Genomic DNA, 10,592 nt, shown 5'->3' on the forward strand with positions numbered 1-10,592 from the left:
TGCAAGGCAGGAAATTTCAATGCACAATGGTGGAGCTTTTCAGAGACTGCATGTTTGCTCCAGCTCTTTTGTTCACCGGCAAAAATCAATTTGGTTTCTATAGTAGGAAACCAAATTTGTTCCTACTATAGAAACCAAATTGATTTTTGCCGGTGAACAAAAGAGCTGGAGCAAACATGCAGTCTCTGAAAAGCTCCACCATTGTGCATTGAAATTTCCTGCCTTGCATCATCGGTTGGATGCTAGGGTAAGGATTCTTTATCAACTAAATCTAGTGTACTGTTAGTCATTTGTGGTGTGCTCTCTAGCTGTGCCCTCTCTCCTCATCTCCACTCTTCTCCTCTCCCCTCTTCATATTTTGTCATCATGTATAGCTACATTCATGCTAACTAGACTCGTGGTAGACTACTTAGCACTAAAATATGCTAGCTTATGCTTCTTTTTGCACTGCAAAAACACGAATGTATGTGCATTGAAATTTCCTACCTTGCATCATCGGTTGGATGCTAGATTTGCTCTTCTTATGCTTCTTTTTGCACTGCAAAAACACGAATTTTGTTGGAATTGTCGAGACATACATACAATCATTAGAAAAATAAGGTGAATGTAAGAAGTAGAACAAGAGGCACACGTGCCTAGAGCACTGCCCCCAAGTGGCTGAGTATAACTGTTGTTGTTTCGCTTTCAAAGGGGATCAAAATTAGCAATTTTCTAGTAGCTAGAGCCCTGCCCCTAGCGGGGCATTGCTAACAAAGCCTCTATTGCTTTCCTAGTAAAACGAGCTCAAACCCTTTTACCTATGTGGAGTAGTCTCCTTTGAAGAGCTCCTCCTTTGAAACATCCTTTGAAAAGTGTTCTGAATTTAGAAACTCCTCCTTTGAAATGTCCCTCCATTGCATTGAAGAGTGTTATGTGCTCAATCCATGTTGAATAGAGTTCTGCGTTAAAGCTCCTCCTTTGAAAAGTCCCTCCATCTCCTCTTATTTTTGGGTTGAATAAAATAGTTCTATAATACTAGCAGTCAGACTTGTTGTGATCATATTTGGTACAAGCATCAGAGTATTTTGTTCTCCATTCATTTTCTATGTGTCCTTTCTAAGAAAACTTGTTACATTGCTTTTCATTATGATTAGGCTTCACTCGAAAGCCATCTCTTTTATGGCCTTCTTTACTATATGCTTCAATTTGTCTAGTTTTGTAGAAGCATGTTCCTTATCGCTTCCTTCAACCTTTTTCTTTGACTTCTTCTTGGTAGGTCTCCTTTTTTGCAATGAGACAACTCGGTTCAACAACTTTTGGCATGTTATCGTCAGGTCGATAATTTTTGGAGACCTCAAATCAATTTGGGTGCAACCTATGATCAACCATGCATGCAAGGACTTGTTATCTGGTGGTGTGGTTAATTTCTTGATTAACAGTCGGTATTGTCAATACAAACTCTTGAATAGATTTATTCTCATGTTGTTGTAGACCACTAAGCTTGTGCATACATCTTGTTCATTTATTTCCTGTTTGATCCGTTTGAGAAAAGCTTCAGACATCTGCTGCTGCCAACCCTTGAAATAGCCAATTGAACCAGTGTTGTGCTATCTTGGTCAAAGTGAAAGGAAATTAATTCATGTAATCTTTCTTGGTCACAGTATCATTTATATGATAGACTCACAAAAAATGTTGCAAATGATTGTATGAATCTTTTTCGTCAATTCCTTTGAAATCTTGTAACTTGACCTTAATAGGCATAGATGCCTTAACTTTGAAAGTTGCTAAATCAAGACCCTTTGGGATGTTCCTTGTTAGCATCATAATTTTCTTTATGTCATATGTCTTCGCCAACGACCAAGAAGATTGCTTCAAAACCTCTTGGAGATTAGTTGTCTAAGACTCCTCACTTCCCACTACCCTCCATCTATTGAGTACCATAGCCAAAACTTACACTTGAAATCTACCTAGCACTCAGTGAGAGAGATCCTGCAAGATCATGAACAAGGAGAACATAGGGTCGTCAATAGCAAGGTCTCCATGCAAGATCAACATGAGAGAGGTAGATTGTGAGCAAGGAGAACATAGGGAAGTTAATAGCCACCAAGGCATGTGGGAAACAGAGGGTGTGACAGAGAAGATGTAAGAGAGGACTATTTTTAAAGGTAGACTAGGCTTATTAGAGTGACGGATTATTTTTGGCTTGCCCTCACCGGAAGATCTAATTGGAGGTTCTAGTTGGAGATGAGAAAAATAGGTCTTTTTGAATTTAGCATTTAGAATTTTAAGATTGGGCTAAGTTGCACTTTCTATTTGCATCCCATCTTTTTCTACCCCTGTCTCTCTCTCTCTCTCTTTCTCTCTCTTGCTATTTGCATCCCATCTTCCCCCCCCTCTCTCTCTCTCTCCCTCTCTCTCTCTCTCTCCCTCTCTCTCTCTCCCTCTCTCTCTCTCTCTCTCTCTCTCTCTCTCTCTCTCTCCCTCTCTCTCCCCCCCCCCCTCTCTCTCTCTCCCTCTCTCCCTCTCTCTCCCTCTCTCTCCCTCTCTCTCTCTCTCTCTCTCTCTCTCTCTCTCTGTGGGCAGGCCACATGAATGAAACTCATCTTGTTTTTTAATCTAGTGACTTATAATAATAGCATGCCACATGTTTGAACGTGAGCTCAAATTTTAGTTTACTTGAATCCACAATGATGCCTACCTAAAAGCTTGAGACTTTGAGGCATTTAAGCTAAAATATAGGATTGATATGCACATCATGTCAAAATTAGAAATCACTCATCCGCGTAATCTACTAAGACTGCCCCGTCTGAAAATCTATGGGTTGGATTCCTGAGACTAGTTTTCCCATATGGACATAGCCATGGCAGATTGAGCTAAGGATCATCAAGGTCTAGGTTGCCCTCGATTTCACTCCCATACCAATTCATGTTAAGCAGTTTGATGCTCTCATTTATAAAGAAGGGATGTGGATGGAAGAAGAGCTAGCTTTAGGTATGGTGCTTTATATTCTTTCTTCTTTGGATTAGAAGGAATGCAAAACAAGAATACACTCTCACAATCTCTTCTCTAGAAGCTCATATAGCAAAAGAAGAATGAGAAGGAGCCTAGGTAACCAATCCTCTCTCTCACTCTGTGTGTCTCTCTCTATTGATCGATCCATCACAAAAACAAAGTCAATGCGAGAACAATAACAACTCGAAGCAACATTAGAGAAGCAATTCCTAAACCAAACTCTTCACTAAAGAGGAGAATCACTAGAATTTTTTGATTCCTATCTCACTGCCATAATGCGAGAAAGATAACAACTCAAAGCAAATCAAAGAAGCAGAGAGAAATGCAGGGTACCGAATTTGCCAACTCGAGAGAAGATCTTCAAGTGATGCCATCACCATTGCTCCTCTTGGTCTCTCTTGATCAATCGATCGTAAAAAAAGAGCGATTCTTGAATCAAACTCTAGTTATCCACTCACTTCACTTGACTTTGGGATCCCGCCCAATAACCTACTAAGGCATTATTATGATCATCCCTTCTGAGAAAAGGAGCTCACCTGCATAGCAACCATGTGGAACTCCACCACATAAGAATAGGGCAAATGTGTGGAGAGAGAATAGGGTTTACCCCCAAAAATTCATTTTCCCTCCCAAAAAATTCAGTTGCCCCCAAAATTAAGGCCTACTCTTACTCCCCTCGTTGTTTAGCGAGGTTTTTTTTTACACTTCTTCAAATAGTTGGCGAGGGGGTAAGATGAGGGAAGTGGTAGATAGGGCAAGTAGAGAGCACTTGATATATACATATGCTACCATGGAGGTTGCCATATATCAAATGAATGCCACATCATTATCGTCTTCTCCACAGCTAAACTCTCCAATTGTATCCCAAAATGAAAATTTCATGTGTCTCCATGTAGTAGGAATTTTAATGATATCTCATATAATTGACATTGGACTATGGTGGTCTTCTTGGTGCATACCACAGTTGGGTCAACGACTTTAATATCTCATATAATTGGCATTGAACCTTGAATAGTAATGTCTATGTGTAAGGTGAAATGTCTTTTGCATGTCCATCGAGTGTACATGAAGGAAGAATACATTTCGGACAATCATTGAGGTAATGTGTAGTATCCAATTGGTGCCAAACTTTACAATGGTCTTATTCATTGGCGTACAAAGGTGCTTGCAAGGTTTACACTAACTACCGCCATAAGAGTGATTTTAGATAAGGTTTGATTGTTGATAGCAACTAGTCTTACAAGCTACTTATGGGACACTTATGGCATATCAACTCATTGGGCTATGTATTAAATACACATAATGTAAATCTTAAGTTTTAAACATGAAAATGTAGTAATGTACGCATTACAAACACACAATGTGGAGCTGAAATGTGAATAGTATATTTTGTAAAACTTGGATAGCATCCAAAAGCTTTCCAAAAGCCATAAGGCATTCCTCAGTCAAGCAATAAAATTTTATTCATAGGAGGCAACATTTCAAGTTTTCTTTTTTAAAAGTCTAATTAAATTTTCTAATCATTCATAACCAAGCTATGATGCAATAAAAAGTATATGAGTTCGAGATTATAGAATCAATAGCTAATGGAACTCTAAAGAGCAAAATGAAGTGACCAATCATAGAACAACAAAAAACAAAGTCCAACGATGTTCATGATATTAGAGATCAATGTATACAAGAAATCATAGCATCATTATGCCAAGGCCAAAGTGAGCAATTGAGAGAGAGAGAGAGAGAGAGAGAGAGAAGCATTCTAGAAATCAAGAAAATGAAAGAAAAGTGCCTACTCATTGTAAAAGGGAAATTTTAACAGTAACCTCCCAAAATGTCCCATGATATAAACCAATCTAACCAAATGTTTATGTTGCATGTTGGGATTTTCTAGAGCTGATTTAATATAAAACACCTTTTTGTATATTAACATTTGGATCTTAATTTACTTCCTTATGTATATATAAACCTGTAAGTAATGGAATTACTTAAAACCCATGTGTTGAACTCATGTGATAGGGTTACATATGATGACTACCCCCCCCCCTCGCTGATACCCAAGGAGGGAACAAGGACAAAATCAAAAATTGGAGACCCTTAACCATGCTAAACTGCAACTATAAAATTTTTGTTAAGGCCCTGGCCCTTAGAATTCAAAAGAGAATGGAAAGGTGGATTCTAAAAGAGCATATGGTGTGTCATTAATTAACATAATGGTGTACACACCCATCGCAAACCTCTGATAGTTGGGGTCCTTTTTGGTTCACTTTGTTGTGTAGCACTGCCCGACCTCTCACCTGGCATCGCTCATAGACTCGATGTCCTCCATGGCGAGGTTTTGGTTGAAGGCTACTCCCTATGGTAGCTCATAGAAGTCATGGAGGTCTGTGAGGTGTAGCTAATTTAGGGAGGTGGTGGCGCACCAACAAAATATGGGGGGTAGATCTCTAAGCCCTCTCACTTCTCTAGTTTTGACTTCTTGGACGTGGACATTTGACCTCTAGCGTTGGTCGCTTTTTCTAGACTGTGGCTAGTAGTCATGGTGTTCATTAGTTGAAGACTTATGCAAGCACAAGAGGTTTGGAGGATGTGGAGGAAAAGGAAGAGGAGCTCACACTTGTCTTGGAGATGTGAAAATGTTCTCTCCTACCTCATGGTTTACATAGGTGTAGGTCTAGCACTTGCCCTCTCTCCAATGGTCTACTAATAGTAGCTAGTTCAAACTACCCTCATCGCCTCTTCTAGCCATGAATAGGCTATCCACATCAAGATCTCAACCCATTAAGATTGTATGTTTTTGAGATTTTGTGCCCAATTTTGGTGCTCCTCCCAATCATGATTTGCATGATCAAAGGATCAATCTTGAATTGATGCGGTAACGATGCTTTTGGTTTGAGTGTTTCCATTAGTTTTTCAAGAGTTCCACTGCAAATCCTATCTAAGTGAATTTCACTCGTGGAAAAAACACCTTGATCTTCATTAGTTTGTTTCCTTCCAGGTCCTCCAGAGTAATCGTCCCATTGTCAAAGCACTTTTTTATTTGGTAGGGTGTACCCATGACCGATATTGTAGATTTTTCTTCATCACTCCCAATGGAGCACTGTGCAATAGTACAAGCATGCTGTCTTTGAGTGATCATTACTTGATGTCGCAGTCATGCCACACTTTCCTCCTCTATTGAATTGTTCCTTGTGTCTAGGCTCCCCTTAGCTATCAATTCTAGACAATTTATCTTGCCTCCCTCAACCTACTTTGTCAATCTTGGACAATTCATCAATCTTGAACAACTCGTCCAAGCTCTTCGTTATGGCTTCTTCTAAGCCATTCATGTGACACACAACCACTCTTAAACTTGGCACATGGAATTCCACTGGTATGAATGCTTTGAGACCAAATACTAGCTAGAAAGGGATATGCATCATCCATTGAGTGTGGTCTATAGCTTGTGATCCTGATTATTCACCGTCTTGTGGAGGATTATCTTCAAGACCTTGTTTGTTAATTTGGATTGACCATTTGCATGTAGATCATATGTTGTCGATTTCTTATGCTGAATGAGGAATTCCTTTTTCATCATCTTAATTATTGAATCGATGAACTAAAACCCTTGGTTGATTACAATTTTGATGGGACACCCAAATTGGAAGATTATTTTATTGTGCAAAAAATGTATTGCGCTATGGGTTGTGTTGTCCCTAATGGCTTTTACTTTGTCCAATTTGTAACATAATCAATCGCCACCATGATGCTTTTTTGTTTGATGCCTCACTAAGTTGAACAAACCAATGAAGTCCAATTCCCACTCTTGGAATGGTTTTCATGGTAGGTCGGCTCAAAGGGCATTTGATCTTGGAAGGTTGGCTTTCCAATTTGTTGACATGCAACATAATTTTTTCTATGCTTTGTCATAGTAGTGTAGAGCGTGCTCCACCATAATCTTCCACTTAATATATTTTCAACCATTACTTTCATGTAGAAGTGTTGGTCAGGCTTTGTCCATGACAATTTCTCTTTCGTGAGGAAAGACACATTGTTGGAGGAATTTGTGCCTTGCCTTTCTGTATAAGTATCCACTTATGAGCAAGTACTTCCATGACTTCATTGCAATCCTTATGCTCATCTTGACTTGCATCTCCGGGGAATGTCTATGTTGACATTCATCTCTTCGTGCTTCTATTCATACATTGACAACATGAATAGGTTGGCATTGGGAGGCTATCATTGATCCCTTCACTTGATTTCATGCTTTTTGTATGAGAAGTCCATAGTGTGACAAACCTCATTCGGGGATCAACTTGAAGTCAAAATCCTGAGCAATAACATCCACCAAATCAAACTAGGCTTTGGATGGTCGTGTTAATCAAGTACAACATCACTTAATGATCCACGTAGAATCAAATGAGTTTCCAAGAGGGAGCGCAAAAAATTTAGTACAATGTACACCATTCCTAAGGCTTCTCCTTTAGTCGTCAAATAGCTTAGCTCTGCCAATGAGAACATTTGGCTCATATAGTAGATGTGGAAATCTAATATCCCTTTTAATTGAGCCAGGATGGTCCCAATCGCCATCCTCGATGCATCAACATGCACATGGAATATCACATTCCAATCAATCTTTCAAAAGTGCCTTGATCACCATTGTTTCTAGGATCTAGAATGCTTCACTTCATTCCTTTCTCCATTTGAAATTTATATCTACTCTTGTCACACTGATGAAGCTTTGATGACTCCTAAAAAACTCTTGATGATATCGCGGCTAGAAGCTAAGGAAGCTCATGAATGAATGCACTTGCTAGGTGTTGGTTGGCTCTTTCATCTTCTCTCTAGCATCTATCTTGGACTTTTTGTGATGATGCCTTCATTGTGTGCCCCATCAATACGCACAAGGACACACAAAATACACACTTGTATGGATTAAGGTCTCCCCACATTTCTAAAACACCTTCCTCAAGCACTCCTAGTATGCTCACTTCATGCTATAGTTTGAGAAATTATCCAAGAATATTGCAAAGAATTTGTTGATGTACTTCTTGAAGGTTTCAACCATGAAGTCCTAAAGCATCGCCGGTTTATTCTTCAACTTGAATGGAGTATGCTCCCCATTCAATGACAAAGAACCTCTTTAGCTAGCGTGATTTGGTTGTACCCACTATATTCATCCATGAAAGATACATCTCGTGATAAACTAGCTACCTTGTCCATGAATGGTAGTAGGAATGGGTCTTTTATGTTCTGTTCTTTCAACTTCTTGACTTGTAGCTTGCCATTCTTCTTTTGTAGATAACAATTGGAAACAACCAATCACTTGGGGTAACTTGGCTTTGAGCATTCTATTGCTCTCTACCTTTACCAACTTGGCATACTTGGGGTTAATTTGGTATCTTTGCTGCCCAAATGAGCTTCACATCTAGAATGAGAGGGATTTAGTGTTCAATCAATCTTTGTGGGACCCTAATTTCACTATTGGTTCATTGTCACTCTGTTTGCAAAACCTTGAGAGGTTAGACAAGAACATGTATGGTGATATTTCTAACAAATAGAATAGTAGAAGTCAAGAACTATTCTTTGTATTGATGTAAAGAGATGCAATAAATTGGCACATCCATGAAGTGTTGGAGTTATGTAGGTCACTTCCCCAGTTTAGTGAGCCCCCAAATGAGGAGAGAATAGGGAAGGTGCACTGAGAAATCCCAAGACGTGTGATCAAGGACAAAGGTTACTTAGAAAAAGAAATACGAGTATTTAAAATGGAGGCTACAATAAGCAATAGAGAGCTGCATGTTGATAAAGAAGAGTGCTCAAAGAAAGAAGGTCTCACAAGGGAGGAGAAGAGTGGAGGACCACACAACTAAAGTCACCATATAAATACAAATTATCCTAATTTCTAAATATCAACACTCCCCCTCAACAAAATTAGGGTGAACTATTGCACAATCAATAGTTGATCTAAGTTGGCAAAAGCCTTTATCCCAGCTATACAAGCTTACCATAAGGTTTTGGATATTATCGAAGACATGGTGTTAATTGACAACACACTATAGTAGAAGAGATGTGTATTGATTAATATGACTATAAAATTGCTTGAACTTCTTGAACTCTATGCGCATTATACCTTGATCATCCTCACACAATGACCAAGTCATGTGCAGATGAAGATAAGCGAGCTTCCACAAACATGCATGAGGTTTCTCTGCACACACTACTTTCACTAATCAAAGAGATGCAACAACTCCTCCGAATGGCAATGAGGGAATTCCTATCAAAAGTTGGTGGAAGTATATGAGGGAATGAAGGCATTATCACTTGTGTTTTGTGAAGATCAATAACAGTGTCTATTCCTTTTGCCAAAATTTAGAGAATAAGGCATGTTGCATGCCACTAAAAATGAATATACAAACATGATTAGAGTTTTTAAAAAAGCATCGCTATGAAGGTAACCTCTCCATAAAATCCAATACATGGTTTGATATTGAGGCATCACCAAAATGATGGCCAAGTCTATGAGGCAAGGTAAAACCGTGAGCAAAAAATTTCACTCTCAAGATCGATAATCTCCCATGAAGATATGGGGGAAATGGCTCTTGACTATCAAGTGATGGATGGTGGTTTGCCATATGAAAAATAATCTCACCATGGAAATATCTTGGGCCATTATCACCTAAGAAATAATTGCTACAAAGAAAGCTTCCCCTTTGTAAGTAGTTTATCTTAAAACGTAATATACAGATATGTTTTAGAGGATTGTAAGAGCTATTTAGGCCATGCTACCAGGTCAAAATCATATAAAGTAAATTCATATCGAGATAGACTAACATGTGGCTATTAGGCAGCTATATTTGGGACGGATTGGACCTAGTTTACCAAGTAGTAAATGGAAGTTAATAGAGGAGAGGGATATGTACCAATCAACTATAAAAGGTGAACCTGACAGGGGCTATTTGGGGCTATAGAAGTTGGTTGAAGTGCACTAGTAGATCAAAGAAGTGTAGAACCAAAGCGCTTAGAGGTGAAATACCAAAAAATAGTATTGTGCTTGGATTGGACCAGGTAAAGGATGCAAAAATCACAACTACAAATTGGACTCAAAACAATGCTAGCCAACGACATGTTCTTTAGACTTTTAAATTGGCATCATTAAACAACTCACATTTTTAAATTTTAAAACAAACCCAGAATCTCTAAGAGTGTGTTGTTTATTTTTACTTGCAAGAAATGCTCATAGCAACTTAATATCCTTGAATACTAGGTCAAGCAATGCATCCCTTAAAGCCCATCCTCCTCTTTTTGAATGATATATGTAGCCCAACTCTCTTGCCCTTCATTTTTGGCTTCTTGCCCTTTGATCCTTCTCCCCTACATCTCTTGCCCTTCCTTTTCCTCTCTTGTCCTTTTTCCCTACGAGCCTTTTCCTCTCTTGCACTCCTTCCCCTCCCAGCCTTAATTTTCATCTAGATGTCCTTGCCTTTGAGAATTATCACGGATACAAGTTGTAATTTGGATTTATGCTTAACGTTGGGACCTCTATTAATCCACACAATGTTGCCTCTCGTTGATGTTGATGCAACCTTGAATGCTCTAGCTTTTTTTTGCAAAGATTAGCTAGACAA

Source organism: Dipteris shenzhenensis, chromosome 3 (genome assembly GCF_047967505.1).
Source record: "Dipteris shenzhenensis isolate YYH24624 ecotype China chromosome 3, Dip_SZ_1.0, whole genome shotgun sequence".
NCBI lineage: Eukaryota > Viridiplantae > Streptophyta > Polypodiopsida > Gleicheniales > Dipteridaceae > Dipteris > Dipteris shenzhenensis.